We start from the raw sequence: 16,424 nt of genomic DNA, 5'->3' as shown, positions 1-16,424 counted from the left end.
AAAAGGTATGCCGATGACCATCGCTAAACACCATGTGTCTCGATGCCAACCTCAGAAGCCTTGTTCAACTGATTCGATTGTCGTCTTTATAGATTAATAAAACCATCAAAGCATCCCACCTCGACCACCGTGCTGAGGCGTTAAAAGGGATCGTCACATTGACCAGACCTTCAATCGCTATTGGAACTATTGCTCCTTTCCAACGGTTTCGTTACGGACATCCGAAGATGGTCCGGCATGAGATCCAAAGATAACCTAACAACAGCACTTGCCAGCAATTCACTTCAAAATCAGTCACTTATGGTCGCAACGCTTGAGATGCTCGCCCACCATGGCTCATGATGGAATTATTGTACATCAATTATTTTCCTCTTTTAGAGGTTCCTCGGGATGCCATTGGCTTGGTGCACCATTACAAGAGGTAATCCTCTTCTATGGTGATCGAGAAACCATTTCAAACAAGGTATTTTCTTCTCTCCACTCTTCTCACTTGTACCTTCTGCTCCTGGATTGGCGGCACCATCAAGAGCTTAATGACCTCTTTAAGGTTAGCGTTAAAGCTAGCAGGAAGGAAATTGTAATGATAATTTGTTTGCTTTTTGGTGAAATCATTTCCTGGAACTGAACGATAGAAATTACAGCGATTCTAGAAGAGCAAGCAACATTTGAAGGAGTTAAGAATGGTAAATGAATGTTTGTCAAGATTAATGAGAATTGAGACAGAATTTTGACAATTCAACCGGTACAAACTATTGCTTGATTATCATAATATTCAGTTTAAACAACGTATTTTCACTAAACTTTAATGAAACATAATCGTATACGTCCTTATTTAGTCTCATTCCATCTGAGAACGGTATGGTGCAAAAAAAACACTCAATGTTCTACCAATAACCTGTAGTTCTAGAATGACCATTTGTACCATGTATGGTTATCTATAAAGAGATACCTTTCCCGTGCAACTGATCCCTTTTTAACGTGGTTGTATTAATCGTGCCAATTTCTGTGCAATGTACACAATCTACGTTTCCACCACTCAAACCTCCAATTCCACGCTAGGTTAAAAAGAAAGAATATAAAAGCGCACAGTCGACATACCTCGTGCAAACACCTTCTAGTATGACTCGGTCACAGTTTTGCTCGTGCAATACAGGCCTGTACTTGCAGTCTCGCTTGTTCAGCTTAAGCGTTTGTGCTTCATGATTGCTAGGTAGGGCTGTTATTATCGAGTTTGTGTGCATGCCACCCTCTACAACAGTTCCAGTTGAATCTTAACCGTTCTTCTACAGCAATCACTTAAGGTGTAAAAGCTCCTCTCAAGTTTATCAGACTCGCTTTGATTATCCAATAGGTGTAATTAGATTTGTTGAAGCAAATATTGCGATTATGAGCCATTAATCATTTACATTGGTGGAACGTCACTTTTGGAGTCATTTTCTATACTTTAACTTGAACAAATACAAACATCAAATACATATAGGTCTACTGTAGTAATTCATCAACCATTTCAACTCTAGGCTTTTATCCTGCATGATTTTTATTATTTTGAAAACAGCTGAAATCTGATCTTTTCAAATCCTCAGATCAATTCTATATATTTTATATATTTTTCACTTTATAATATCGATTGAAAACAAAATCAACAACAGGATAACAGGCCTTACAGAGTTAAGTTTAATCGAGCATTACTCATATTGTAACGACTGGTTGGCACACAGTTTGTCGTGATACACTTCATGCTATATAATTTGCACCAATAAATTATTTGTAAATAATTTCATAATTCTAATGGAAATAATGTAAAGGTATTTGACTCAAAAATCTTATTGGTCCATATTTTAACGCCAACATTCCTGACAGCAATGCTGCTGACCTCTTAATGAGCGACAGTTTAGCAACTTCCGAAACGCAAGGGAAACATCAATTATCTTAGAATCCAGTAAACAATCCAAACGAATCTGTTCTGAAAGAGCACACCGAACCATCAAACTTTACGACCTACGACGCTCCATTCGCCTCTGCAGCACAATGAGCTCGCTCAGCAACCGGTGTTGGTCGCTTAAAAGTCGATAATTAGCAGAATAACATAATTATAAATTTAGATTATTGTCATAAACTGCGCAACAGAACGCTGGTAGACCATCAACGGTGCTCCAGAAGCTCAGCCACCGGTAAAGAAAAACAATAAAACAGCACTGACATAACTGCGTGCTCTTGCTGAAAGCTCCGTTCTTAAAGTGTTGCCGCGAAAACAAAAACCAACAAAATATTCCGCGCGCGCAGCAAAAACATATCAAACGAACAGACACACAAAACCCTGCGGGAGACGCAGATATCGTACCACCGTGTGTCCGTTGTCAGTTTCGTTTCGATCGACGGTGAAACAACCAAAAGCGTCGGCCACCGTCATCCCGTGAAAGAAGAGGTGGAGGAAAATAAACAGAAAATTATGGTTAATTGATTCCGTTCTTTGCCTGTTACCTACTGGTTACCGGAACGCAACTAAACGATGGATGAAGTGATGGATGGATGAGTTGGATGAAAGTGTTAGCTCCTGCACAGGTTCGATGGAACAATTGAAGCTGATTCATTCGCGAAAGCAGCCCGCGCCAATCTGAACAGCGAATCTGCGATGAAAAGACCATCACACAATTGTTCCAGGTTAGAGGTCTACATACCGGGTGATTAACAGGAACAAACGCTTCGCACGCTCGCTGGAGCGGTGAAATAGGTCAACCCGTTTATGGTGTGTTCGCTAGTAAAGAGCACCCTTACGTAGGCTATTTTTTGTGGTAGGAAGAGGGCGGCGTAAAAACAAACCGTAATCCCAATAGTCTGTTTTTGTCCTTCCACATCTCACATTCCCGTTGTCCCACCAGGCGGCTTAACAGCCTCTGAAAAAAAACTAATCCATTCACGAACGATCCAATTTCCGATCAAACGGCTCTTCGATTCGTCTCGGAACGGGGTGCTGAATTTTGGGGCCAGTACAACCTTCTGCACATGCATCCGGCCCCAAAAACAGCACCATTGTTCAATCTTAACTCATGCTCAAACTGTTGGACTGTACAGACCACCACACCACCACGTATGACGGCTGCCCTATAGTCTTACACATCCATTTGGGATACGATCTGTCAGGCGACAGAAATAAATACAAAAAAACTAGGTTCGTCGCTTATACTCGATTGAAGTCTTTTGTCTGTGCATCGAAAGTGAAGCGAGAGGCAAACACTTACAAACCAAGATCATGGTGCAACGTGCAACTTTGAATCTGCTTTCAAGCTATCTTTGCGCACTCCATTATCGCCCTTTCAACCGCATACAGCCAAACCACATATAATGACCGATCAAGGCCAGTGACATTCACATTGCTAACGGTCATATTTCGCGACCCGTAGGAGCGTTTGGAGAGATTGATTATAAAAAAACTCAAATCATGCTCCATCTAGTACACTGTGAACAGCTGAAAGTTATCCTTTCTAAAGTGTATTAAATTGTAGCACTGAAAATAAATGACCCAGCTATGTATTATTGATTGGAGTTTACTTCATAAGGTATTTATGCCTCGTATGAACCATTCGTGTTGACATTGTGGTTGAAAACGTTTACATGAAAAGTAAGCATACAATAAGCTGAATCACGAATTAATTATGAGTTGCATTGCACTCGTTGTAAGAATTATTAATATATTTCATTAGCCCTATTATCAGAAAAAAGGTTATAAACATAAAGACTTTTTTTAATTTTATTTCCATAATCTTTGCCGACGTTACGTTAATCAACCACAGACTTTGCGTGCATAAATCATACCTATGCACTCGATTTCATTTGCAATAATCTCAATCCAATGATGTTTCCCGATTAATAATGCAATTTTCCGGCTTCCCCTCATAGTGCCTGCAATCCATGGATGCAAGTGGATTTGTTAGGTTTCAAATCCTGGCTTCTCTTCCACGAGGCTCATTAGCTACCCAGCAAACATCTTGACGGCTTATCAGGCAGCCGATGTATTAAAGCGACCGATATCCGCATATATTTAGCGTGTGTAGCATGTGTGTGTATATGTACGCGAGTGTCTCACCCGCCCGATGTCAGATATCGAGGTCGTCCCTGCCTTTCCGGCTGTATGACATATCACCTAAACAGCTTACTCGACACGCGACACACTCCGGTCCGATAAAAGTAAAAACGCACCTATCGTCTTGACAGTTTCCTTTTCACTCCTTATCGACGGACGACTTGGGCGACGGGCGACCGCCACGGAGTCGTAGAGGAGGACCAATTTGGAATGGTTTCTTGCACAAAATTTTTCCCACCACACGATACGTCGGTGACACTGTTTGCTTGATGCTTTCGCGTGGGCCTTCCTACACATTCGCATCGCAGCACTGCGAATTGAACTCCGTTGGGAAGGAAGTGCAATAGCAACATTAGCTGCCGACATACTTTTCCCATCCGGTAGGGTTTTCTAAGGGAAAAAGAAAATTCTTCGCTCACAGTTTATCTTCTTTCAATGCGGCGTGCTTCTCCTTTTCGCCTGTTGCACGTCACAAAACACATACGCCATGAGCAGCTAGTCTTTACTACTGCGTGCGCCGGATTGCCGTCACCCTGGCGTGATGTGGTTGGTGCCCGGTGCCATTCGAGCTGAGTGATGATTAGCTGCCGAACCGGTTCCCAGTTCCCTGTTGATCGCTGGCTACCTGGCTCCATTCCCAATGGCAGTCAATGAAATTGAAAACTTCTATCCATCCGACGCGCAACGGGAGCAATCGTATCTAAGAATGTTTTACGTCCATTCCCATTGCGCTGCGATCCATTTCCGCGTGAAACCATAGCTCTTCCACCCTTTCGTAGATTGCCCGAACCCGTTCATTCCCCATGATTGTGGTTTGGTTTTCGATTTCACATAAAAATGGCTAGAATTTCGAACTATCCTTGTTTCACTCTCAGACGTTCCAGCGAGCGATGGGAACGAAAACCAGAAGATCTTTAGCCAGAGACAGCGGGCATGCTCTACAGGCACCTATCATCAGTTTGCATCATCATCATCATCATCATCTTCATGATATAGCGTGTGCTCATCTGTTGCAAGAGATCTCTTCATCTAGCTACCGGTTCTTAGCTTTTAATCAACACTCTTTACGAGTTCAACATGCTCTGCATTTGAGCCCCCTGGCGGAATGATCTGACTAGAGCATTGAAATCAATTACCCATTTCCAATTCCAATTATTTCCGGTGGGAAGCCAGAAGCGCTACAGTAACCAAAATCTACGAGTTTGGCTCATTTCATACAAATCTGCGCCATGTTACGATGAGTTTTCTTTGTTCTACCGAGTTTTAATCGATTTCTAAAGAGCAAAGCTTTCGAAGAAGTAAAACAAACTGTGAATACTTTATAGCATCTTAAACCCCTTTAATTCATTCTACCTATCCATCCGCCCAACAGAAAGATAGTTGAAATCAAAATCGAGTGGTTTCGAACGCAGCAATAGAATGTTATATACGGAAATCAGCTATCTGGATGGTATGGTATTCATGCTGAGCGATAATTACATCTTCACTGAACAAAATCAAAGGAAGAAGAAATAAAGTGGGTTTCCTATTTCTTGTGTAAGGGCAATCACCAGCATTTTAAAATAGACCATTTAGGTAGATGTTAGAAAGTATGAGAAATAGGAGAGTAACAATAAAGTGGTGTAGAATTGAGTTATGAGCTGGGTTTTAAGTTTTAAAGTTTTTATAAAAAAATTCCATTCGATTTACAAACGCCTGACACCTCCATTTTGCAGTTCAATGTTAAGCGTTGCCTCAGCAATCTCGAAAACCTATTGTAAAGCTCGCTGAAAAAGTTTCGCCACAACCGCAATGTGAGAGATTGCTCCATTTTTGCCTTGAACCAGTTGACCGCTTCGGCCACCAAAGCCTCACCATACGAAATTATCTCGAATTACACCAGTACTTAACGCCAACAAGAATGGCAAACACCTTTTGCATCGTAGCGCTCCGTGCAATTACACTCATACGCAACACGTCACGCTACTTTCAACACGCACAACTCCCAATACATGGCATTTTTTCCACCCTGCAATATGACCATTTAGTTCACCGCATCAATCGCATCGTAGACTAAAACTAGGAATAAAACAAAGGCGCTAAATATTTATTGGAAAATAATTTAAGGTTAACAAACGACCCGCACCGAACGACCGAAACGGTGACGGTGGGAATACATGTCCAAAAGGTATGCCCATAACGTGCACCACCTCGAATACACCAAGACATGCAACCCCCAACGGTCCAACCTTTTCCCTGAGGGGCTTGATTGTTCAGCTGAGAATCGAGTTCTGAAGGATAATAATCATATTATATCTATCTTTTAGTAATCATTCGCTCTCCAAGCTTCCAAACGCATCCAGGGGCCCTTCTCATTTCAACAGTATGCAGAACGAGTATACGCCATTATCGTAGTATCGGAACAATTTTAAGTATTCTCGCTTTCGTTACCGCACAATGCTGTTTTATCTACCACCTCGCTCGAAATTCCAATGCAAAAATTACAAAAACTACTTACGTACCCTACTATTGGTCGACGGGTTCACGGGCACAGCTGAATAGAAACATCGCACACAAAGTGTCCGCTCGTGCCCTTAAGGGACGGATTTTATCCAACCGTACCGTAACAAGCGGTTGGATTTTGTTGTATCACGATTGCGAAAGAAAAAAGGTTCTCCAGAGAAAAACATCCCTCCGAGTGATTGGCAAGCCCGTTCCATCCAGATCGGGGTGGAAGAATGATCGCTTAAAATGTCTCCCTGTAGCCTCTTCCCAGGCACCCCCGCACCCCGCTTTTCCTGTGTCGATAATTGCATTCCTCCCTTCTCTTACATTTCCAGCTCAATCTTTTGATCAAATTCCAACGAAAGGAAATCCCTTTCGGGATGACGTCGAACTCTTCGGCCAACACGCTGAAATTCATGCAATGGACTGTTCAGCTCCATTGAAAGGGGAGAAAAAACCGCCTTCTAAACCCAATCCAACTTCATCCTCTTCCTTCCGGTTCGACCAAACTGAAAGAAACTGGCCAAGCCAAAACGCACCACCAAAGTGCGATGGAATGAGAAACTAGCTGAAAAATGTGGATGCGAGGGTGAAAATAATAACAATATTGCTCTCGACGCTATACGCTATGCCCTGGAACCATGGCGTTGTGGGTAGGTGTGCAGCGCTTTGTTGGAAGAATACCTGCGAAGGAAGATTATGGGTTTGCAGACCTTCAAGCCACTTCACCAGCCGTTAATATCGTGCGTCTCTTATTGGAGGGCGGCGCCTCGATCGACCACTCAAGGCCAAGATCGAACCAAACGGATCGTTTTGGCGGCATTCGGCGATTCTTGCAAAGCGTGACCGTGCGACATACTAACTCTGGAATTGTTGGTATTTCTTTAAATAAGATTATTTGTGCGGTATGCACGCAGAACTGATTGCTGAAATGAATGTCTGCCCCTATAAATGATGGCCTTACGTTTTAGGTTGGTTTGAAGCTGTTTGGATAATGATATACTATGAATAATCGATTATATAGAAAAACCATACACATTAATGATATTGAGACTAATCGCAGTAGAACGATATGGCTAATGGAAATAGTGACATAATTTACTTACTAATTTTATTTATAATACAAAGTGTTTGTGTAACAAGACAAAAACATTCAATCTCATATTCGACTAGTCTTATTGCATTTGTAGTTTTGAATTTTATCTAAACCCCCTTCTTTTCACATTTTTCTCACCACCGTGTCACGCAAAACATATGAACTATTTACAAGGTAACGAATTTAAAGTACATCATTTGCATCACTTACCCTCATTAGTGTGATTTATCCTGCTTCCTCCGATCGATTGCCCGACACCATCGCGTGCGCACGCTTTCTTCCTAGCCGGGATGCAATTACTTAATACTCGCGTGCAACTATTTTTCACCATTTAACGAACGCCACCGCGAACAAGACATTTGTTTCACATTTTTCCCTTTGCCGACCACGTAAATGAAGATGATTTTTTGTTACCTTTCAACCTTTTAGCACGGAAGAGAACAAAAATAGATTCAATTTGCTTACGGAGACAGAAGAAGAAGCAACCCATCCTGCCAAGGAAATTCAGCGCCGTCTGTCTCTTTGAGCGTTAGCGCATGCGAAGGGTGAACACATTTTTCACACTAATAACATCATTTGTTAGGTATAATGCACAAGAAAGCTGCGCTTGCACATGGATCGCACTACCACGGTTTCCTGCCAGCGATCATAAGAGGATGAGCTAGCACAGAATGCCTATCTTTAAAGGCGCGTGTTGGATGTAATTGACCCGAGGTAAGTTATGTATGCTGTTGTGTGGCTTTTCCAACCAATACTGTACGTATCACACACTTTGCACAGTGATCGGGCACACCTTCATGGGTATATTCTATCATATCACAACACACATCACATTAACATACTTGACCTTTGCTCTCACATGTTATAATCTGTTGTTGCACAAATGAACTCACCGTGATTACGCACCAATATACACCGTATTGCTTTGAATTACGGACACTTAAGACAGTTTTGACGAGTTATATTTTCTTACTGATTCAAATTTTAACTCATGAAACTTTATATTCCAGACAGTTTTGAGCTCATGTTTTAAATTATAGAAGTTTTGAACCTCAAAATTTCGTGTATAAGCTTAACATTCACATACACACTACACTTTTTTAGTTTTCAACGTCTTTAAAGCACCGAACATCCAATTCTGTGGGTCGGTGTCCTCGTAGGCCGACAGTACGACGATCTTATTAACAGTCGAGTTTCAGTGCTGTTTTTCTCTTGTACTCGTAGATGCATTGAACCGAAGTACTGTAGTGCAAATCGACGATCCATCGGCCGTCAAAGCATTGGGCACATCTATTTTCAAATATCGTTGTTTTATTTTTATCATTGAATATTTGTTCTTGTTATTATCACTGTCTAAAAGGATATTTTTTGCAATCACATATTTACTTCAACTGTCCTGAATTTAAAAAATATATGCAAAATTTTGCTTCGAATGACGGACAGTATTAAATACGTGTTTTAATGAAATTCAGAGCACAATTTGTTGAAAAAATACTATTATTATCACGATGATAACTACTTTCAAAGGCGGATTTTCATATAAGCGGACTGAGGGGCCGCGGAGAACCTCCCCATATTAAATCGCTGCTATAAAGATTGATTTTTCCAAATCTGCCTTTTTAGGTGTACTAGACCAATTGTCAGGTTGATACAGCGGTCAAATTGATCAAGGTAAGGACAACTGAATAAAGATTGACCAACTAGATCGGTACTGAAATTTGGAAAGTCTGAAATTTCAATAACGACAGTTTTTCGTGTCATTGTTTGATTAAATTCCATTTAAAAGACTCTTAGCTTAGTAAGTCGACCAAATGCGTATTTGTTTTGAAAGACTTTTGTAAAATGAAAATGAATTTTCTTACACCAAAGACTGGCTAATATTTGATTGCAGTTTTGAGAAATTTGCACTAGCGGAAACAACGTCGATGGACAACCACAGACACAAAGACTATAGATACCATTCAAATAATGTCGTAACTACCATATAAAAGGGCAGAAGAAAATTAATCCCTAACTAATTCAGAATTATGTATTTGCTATTCGTAAAAAGATATTCATAAAAATGCGAACAGTGTCATGTTTGTTGATATTTATACATTTTGGGGACTTTTAAATAAATTAGATAAACTATTCAGATCCCCCACTTAGAGACCAAAGATTGATAAATCCGCCTCTGATTACTTCTAAAATGAATTTCGATGTACTTAAATGCATCTGAACCAGACTTTTTGACTGAATATGAAGAAATTCAATAAAAACATGTAGAGTGTCCGAAGTTTGAGCTGTTTATAATTTGAATCATAACGATATATACATAGCATTATTCTTATATACATTATATTATCCAAAAATACAACGCAACAACATAAATTGCACAATTTACACTTTCTATATGCCTCGTAATACAAACGTCTTCCGATTAAAACAAAAAGTGAACGCTGTATATCTATCCGCTAACTTGCACTTTTATTTAGCAGAACAGAAATAAAACAGATCAGTAGTACTAACTAAACACCACCACAATGGTATGATCTATTTTTATACTAGCTTGTTGAATTGATCCAACCTGTTTTATCGTGTAGAAAGCATGTCTGTTTCCTTGATTTCTTTTCCACAACCCGAAAGCCCGCTGGAAGAGATCGCCGAAGACTCCAATGGCATTACGAGCAAGGGACAAAAAACTGTCAACTGTTTTGATGTATTGTCCCCTGGTACGACGTCACCTGGACTCATTCATCAAGATACACTTGCTGGGTCGACACCTCACACGCGGAACGAAAAAAACCGGCCATCCGAAAACGATACGATCGTAGGAGAGCGAGTTCTTCGGAGTTGCCGAAACTATCCAATATCTGTCCACAGTTGAAGATTTACTGGAGCGTGCTACCAGCGGCCTAGTACGAACCACATGTCTGAAACCGCATGTCACAAAACCGGGGCTGATTGATTAGTCTGAACTAAAAGACAAAGTAATTTGAAACCGTGTTTTAGGTCTTAGAATTCTGAGAATTGGGCGCAAGGGCCGTGTTTGTTTGCTTGTGACATTTGTCGAATACCTTTGTTTGAGGTTTTAAATTATGTCACAATGATTATCCGTACAATGTTGAGTTTAATAAGAATTAGATAAAGTATAAAGTATAAAGTATGAAACTAGTTTTTAAAAATTGTTTCCATCATTTAACATGTTTGGAGATTTTTCGGCACCCCGTTCGTAAAACAACTTTTACGAAAGGGGGAAGATTGCAACCTATAACATGCGATCAAAACAAAAACATCTGTTCCTCTCAACCATATCCTAACCAGTTAGGATCTTATGTTAGAAAGCAAAAACATATTCCTTCGTTTGCTGCCAAAACGAAACATATCGTTAAGCAAACTAACGACCAATATCATGGCAGATTAAGCTGCTCATCGACGTCGCCCAACCATCGATTGAATGTTTCGTTTGACGATCGTCCCACGATTCCCGTTTATCCCGGTGGCAGCGCAAATCCGTTTGCTGATGAGGTCTCACGCACTTACGATACAACCCAAAAGGGAACGAATCAGTGCGCTGATCCTCCCGGTCATAACTAATTCGACGATTGACAGCATTTGTCGATCTCGTTTGGCTTCATTCATGTGGCTTTGAGTTGCGCCGGTTGCGCGGGAAACCTGTACTGTACGAAACGCCACATTCCTGCATGCGTCCGTGTGTTTACTGTCAGATCTTATTAAGCCGTATGACAGATCCGATGATAGAGTCGACCCCGGTCTACCCTAACTGAACTAACGCGCGATCGCGACAATGAAGCGTAACGAAATTTGGTACCATTTTGTTCGAGCGAGGTTTTTGAAATATTATCGAAACTTGTCTTCTGTTGCCTTGATTACAAACTGATCGATGCCGGTAAGAAAGCCTGTTACAATTTTTTATTCGAAGGCGATGGAAGTAAATGTTTTCTATCGTAGCAAAGATTATGTTTATTAAGTTCAAAAGCATTTGTGAATTTTACGCAACACGCAAAATAAATATGGTTCGATAAAATAACATTAAATACTCAATGGCTTTTCAAATAGGAAAAGTTTTTACTAGCAGAGTAAATTAGCTTGATCCTAAAGCATTCGATATTGCTGCAATATTTTCCGTTATACACACTACAAAAATCGTTTACAATTAACACGTCTTAGATAATTTATTTTTGTTTATACCCCAATTCAATGGAAATATCCCAATTTTAATAAAATATTTTAGCTGAAGTAAACTAAATATTCAACCAATCACATAATCATTACTATTACTGTTCTAATAATCATCTGTGATAGACATCTAGAACTGTCGTTCTATCTCGAAACCATGGTGGAAATTATAAATAACTCCATTAAATACCTCGCAGCATAGCGGATGAGAAAAAAGCTTCTTCCATTAGCAGCAACAATTTATTGACAGCATCGCAAAGCGTTTAGCAGCGGTCAGGTTTTCCTTTAAGGTAGCAAATCAAACAAACCGTTCAGCGCTTTCTGGGCGTTCAACACAACCGGCACAAGCCAATTAGTTTCCATCACGCGACGGGTGGCGCACAGATGGAGCCGGATTTTATGAAAAACCAAATCAAACGAACACCAACAAACTACGCCGATAGCAGCCAGCCACACTCGTATCGCACCCGATTGATGCTAGACACGGTGCGCCGTTGCGTCCAAATCGTATCAAATAAAGGCACAACAGATAAAGAAATTTCCGTCCAGACGGGACTATTTTCCCCGCGATGCCTGTATGTACGTACGTACGTCAACCAGGGGTGCCAATTATGGCCATTTGGAAAACGCATTCCATACCGGATTGGTGTGGTGAATTCCCTCACGGTATAATCCATTCTTTCGTTTCACTTAAAAACAGAGAAAAAACGCGAAACCGTCATCAAATCTACCGATGAGTGCTTATCAACACAACCGTTACCAAAGGCCTGGATTGACAGATTTGGTGCTTGTAGGGGAAAACACAAATGATTGATCGTAAATCAATTTGCAGGCCAAGTTCCCACAACGCTACCATGTACTTATGTAGGTATGTTTATGACTGTGTATGACCGTCGCCCCAATGTATCAAGTCAAGTTTTCCCCTTTCCAGCAAAACGAGCATGAGGTCAGTTTTTATCATCACTCGATTACCATTCAGATTAAATTATAATCATTTTTCAACACTTTATAGCTCCAAATCCGCCCAACGATCATTTCATAGATGGCGTTTGCTAATTGATTGTGGACCTCCACACACGTCGTTTCTGTTCTGCTATACCCCACTCATCGCCCGTCGCGAAATCAAACAGCTTAAGGCCGTCCGCACCATTAACGGTGTTCGCTCGCGGTGGAAGGGATTTATGTCTCCGGCCCTTCGCAAGGCACGCATTGCAACTCAATTGCATTATGATTAATGTGGTGCCCATGCGCTCGCGTCGATCAGGCTACGGTAGGCAATGCTGCTGTTTCGCGTAAGTCGATCGAGCGTCCCTTTGCGCGCGGACGTTTGAAAAGATTCACGTCGAAACATTTCGCCCGTGGATCTTGCTGTATAGGGCACGTTCCGGCATAAGGCTCCACAGCAGGTAAGGAAATGACCAGCTATGAGGAATGTTGTATGAATCTTCTCAATCAGCCGAGCAGGTAAGTAGCGGAAGGGTTCAAGTTACAAATCATCTTCCCCGTCCTCTTCGATACACATCTGATCTAAGCCGGCTAGAGCATAGTCGGACGTGTATAAAGTACAGCGTGCTATCGCTCCCACTTCTTCGCGTAATAGTCGCTGGTAAACACATTGTAATTATTGCACCCTAATGAATTAATGGACCTCAGCAGTTCGCGTAACGAGAAGGGTGGATGCGGATTTACAGGCCAAGCCTTTGCAATTAGCTTGCCAAAGGATGATTAGATCAGACCGGCCCGTATCGATCGTTCGCACACTTACTTTTTGTGTTGTGCAAGCTGGACCCAAACGTAACCAGGCGTGGAAACGATCTCTGTGCAACATGCCTCATCGGTTTAAGATAAGATTTATTAGCCCGATCGAAAGGGAAAATCCATTACACTAATCGGATTGAATGGGCACCGTGCAAGGAAGGTTCGCCTGAGGAATATGAGCAACTGCATTCGATGGGCAACATTGTTAGTTTTAAATTTTGTTACTATGTTTTTTGAGCTGCAAGACAGAAAGAAACAATGAGCTAGCTGTTAGAAATATAAATTACCAAGTAAACTCTGTTCCATGGTTACCAGCTTTACTTGTTTTGAATATTGTCAAACCAAAAATATTGAGTATTCTTTTAGATTGCTCAAAATGATGTTGTTAATATTCCATTGCTCATGTTTTGGTTAATAACAAACGACCATCATTACTCCATTGGAGTTCGTACGAGACGCTATGTCATCGTTTCACACGTACTGATTACAAATGTCATAAGTAACTATTCCACATCATTTTCCTACAAACCGAACCAACGAGATCTACATGATGTGTACATCCCATTCAATGCTTCATACACTTCGATCGTCTTGTTATTGCCATCACTCCCAGTCAAAGGTATACATGTAATTTGCACCCGACATGCTTCCTCGACGTGAGTTTCTTCACACACCACTCAACCGTACACTCATTCCATGTTCACGTATCAAAACAGACTCGCTGGCCGCCACCGACGCACATGTAATCCTATGCTGCGCGGTACGAGCTTCACTTATGATTTATGCCGTAGCGTTCACTTTCGCGGGATGATCTTCAGTGAGAAAATTTTGTTTGCCTTGAAGCCTTTGCCCGTCCCCTCGTTCGCTGATACAGCCAAACGCTCGCGGGAGGAATTGTGGTTACGGTCCTACATACGTAGGCGTTCGAAAGGTTCGAAGAAAACCTGGACAAGCGATCACCCAAGGGGAAGGATTTTCGGGGTGTGCAAGTGGAAAGTAATTTCATTTATTATTTTCCCATCATAAATTAAGCACGGTGCCATGGATGGATCCCGTCCTACCCCAGACGATGTAGCAGCAGCAGCAGCACCGGCTCGTCTTCTCCAAATGCACTTTGCCTGCTTTTCTTCCGCTCAGCTCGCAACGCCTCTGGGATAAAGATAAGAAAAGCCAGTGCGAGCTAAAACACCGCACCAGTAAACCAAACACAACATACAACAAAAAACCCTCTTCCCGATGGAGACCGTGTGGTCAACACTCGGCGGTCCATGTTGACCCCTTACCAGCGTATATCTGCTCGTAAGATCCTGTGGGGCTGTTTTTTTTTTTGCTGTCCGCTCCTCTTTTTAGCCCGTTTTGCACGATGTTGTAAAAGACGGCCTCCGACAATATGAGCATCCGGCAACCGAACTGCCTGAACGGTCGATTGTCATTGCCCTGCAGCGGGCGTGTGGTGAAGCTGGTTTTTTGCTGATTGCACTAAACTAGACACGGGTGAAGCGGTTTTAGAGAAAATCCATAAATCACCATCGCGCACCACGACCAAATGCCGGCTGCACCCGGCTGCATGATGGGTTCTGCATCGTGATGTGTGCTTCTTGTCTTTTTCTTCCAACGTGACGCTTTTTTGCCGACCACACTGTGTCGACCAGCCCGAGCGCGGGAATGGAGTCATCCATAATTGGAAGCGAAATTATGCCATTACGAAATTGGCACGCTGATGGGGGGGGGTATCCTAGACACTCATAACTGAATAATACACATTTTTTAAAGAAAATTTCATTTTTAGCACACTATTCCTTCACCACTGCAACTTAATAAGCCGATAACTGCAGTTTTAAGCCATCATTTTCCAATGTAAATATGTTTCATCTCAAGGTGAACACAAGCCGTATTTAATTTAGAATTCGTGATTTGTTGAAATTTGTTCCACCACAACCCACCTTTCAACGGTCTTTTTGAAAAGTTTAAATCAGGATCACGGGTTAATACTACCAAACCAAAACTATACAGGGCGGCTCGTGATGAGATTTGAGGGATTTATTTATGGCTTTACAACCGTATCACAAGTAGCGGACGCATATCAATATTAACTAACTCATTTTTTCTGACTGCCATAACCAGTACACTTTTGCACAATCGTGGCTATGCCAAACATCACGTTTCTCTGATGGAAGAATACTTTTCTGCATTCTTCCCATTCGCTTCTTGATGCTTGTTGCTATTTACCGTTTTCGCGTTACACTTTTTAACCTCTAATGCATTCACCATACTGACCACTGGCCGTTGAACGATTGTGATGGTTGCACGGATGAAGAACATCCCTAAGATAATAAACCTTCATTTCATTTCACCTTTTTTTCGTTATCCACACTCGTTTACACTTCACTTAATTTTTATCCATATATCTCACAATTCCACAATTATGTGCACGGTTGTAAACCAACCTCACCCAATACTGTTGTGAATCACTCAAATTTGATTGCTTATCCAATTGTTGTGCATTTTTTTTAATAACATCACCAAGTTATCACATCACTTGTATGGTAACATGCGTCTAAACGGAGCAAATTACACAAAACCAGATAGATGACAAAAGCGATGCAACAGCCATTTGTGTAAGCCACTGATTGCCAACTAAACATAAATTTGATCTAGATTTTCGTAAGCAATTTTTTGTCACTATTTTATACTAAATACACTACACAGCAATGCGTTTCAAACAAACACGTTTCAACGTACCCGAAAACACGCGTCAAAAAAATGGCTCTACTAGCAACAGCTCCGAACGTTGATACGGTTGAGAATCATCTGACTGGGGCTGCT

At 41.4% G+C, this 16,424-nt stretch overlaps 1 protein-coding gene across 1 annotated transcript in view; it reads right to left on the bottom strand.

Annotated features, from left to right (window-relative positions):
- The window catches only part of LOC1279348 (unconventional myosin-Ia), a 77,217-nt gene extending 60,793 nt beyond the window's left edge, over positions 1–16,424 (bottom strand). The window contains exons 1-2 of the mRNA XM_061656486.1: positions 16,341–16,424; positions 7,872–8,083 (exon numbers count right to left, since the gene is read on the bottom strand). The gene's annotated coding sequence lies outside the window, so the exon portion shown is untranslated. The remainder of the gene's footprint in view (positions 1–7,871; positions 8,084–16,340) is intronic.

Source organism: Anopheles gambiae, chromosome 3, assembly GCF_943734735.2.
Source record: "Anopheles gambiae chromosome 3, idAnoGambNW_F1_1, whole genome shotgun sequence".
NCBI lineage: Eukaryota > Metazoa > Arthropoda > Insecta > Diptera > Culicidae > Anopheles > Anopheles gambiae.
This window is presented reverse-complemented; position numbering and strand designations above follow the sequence as displayed.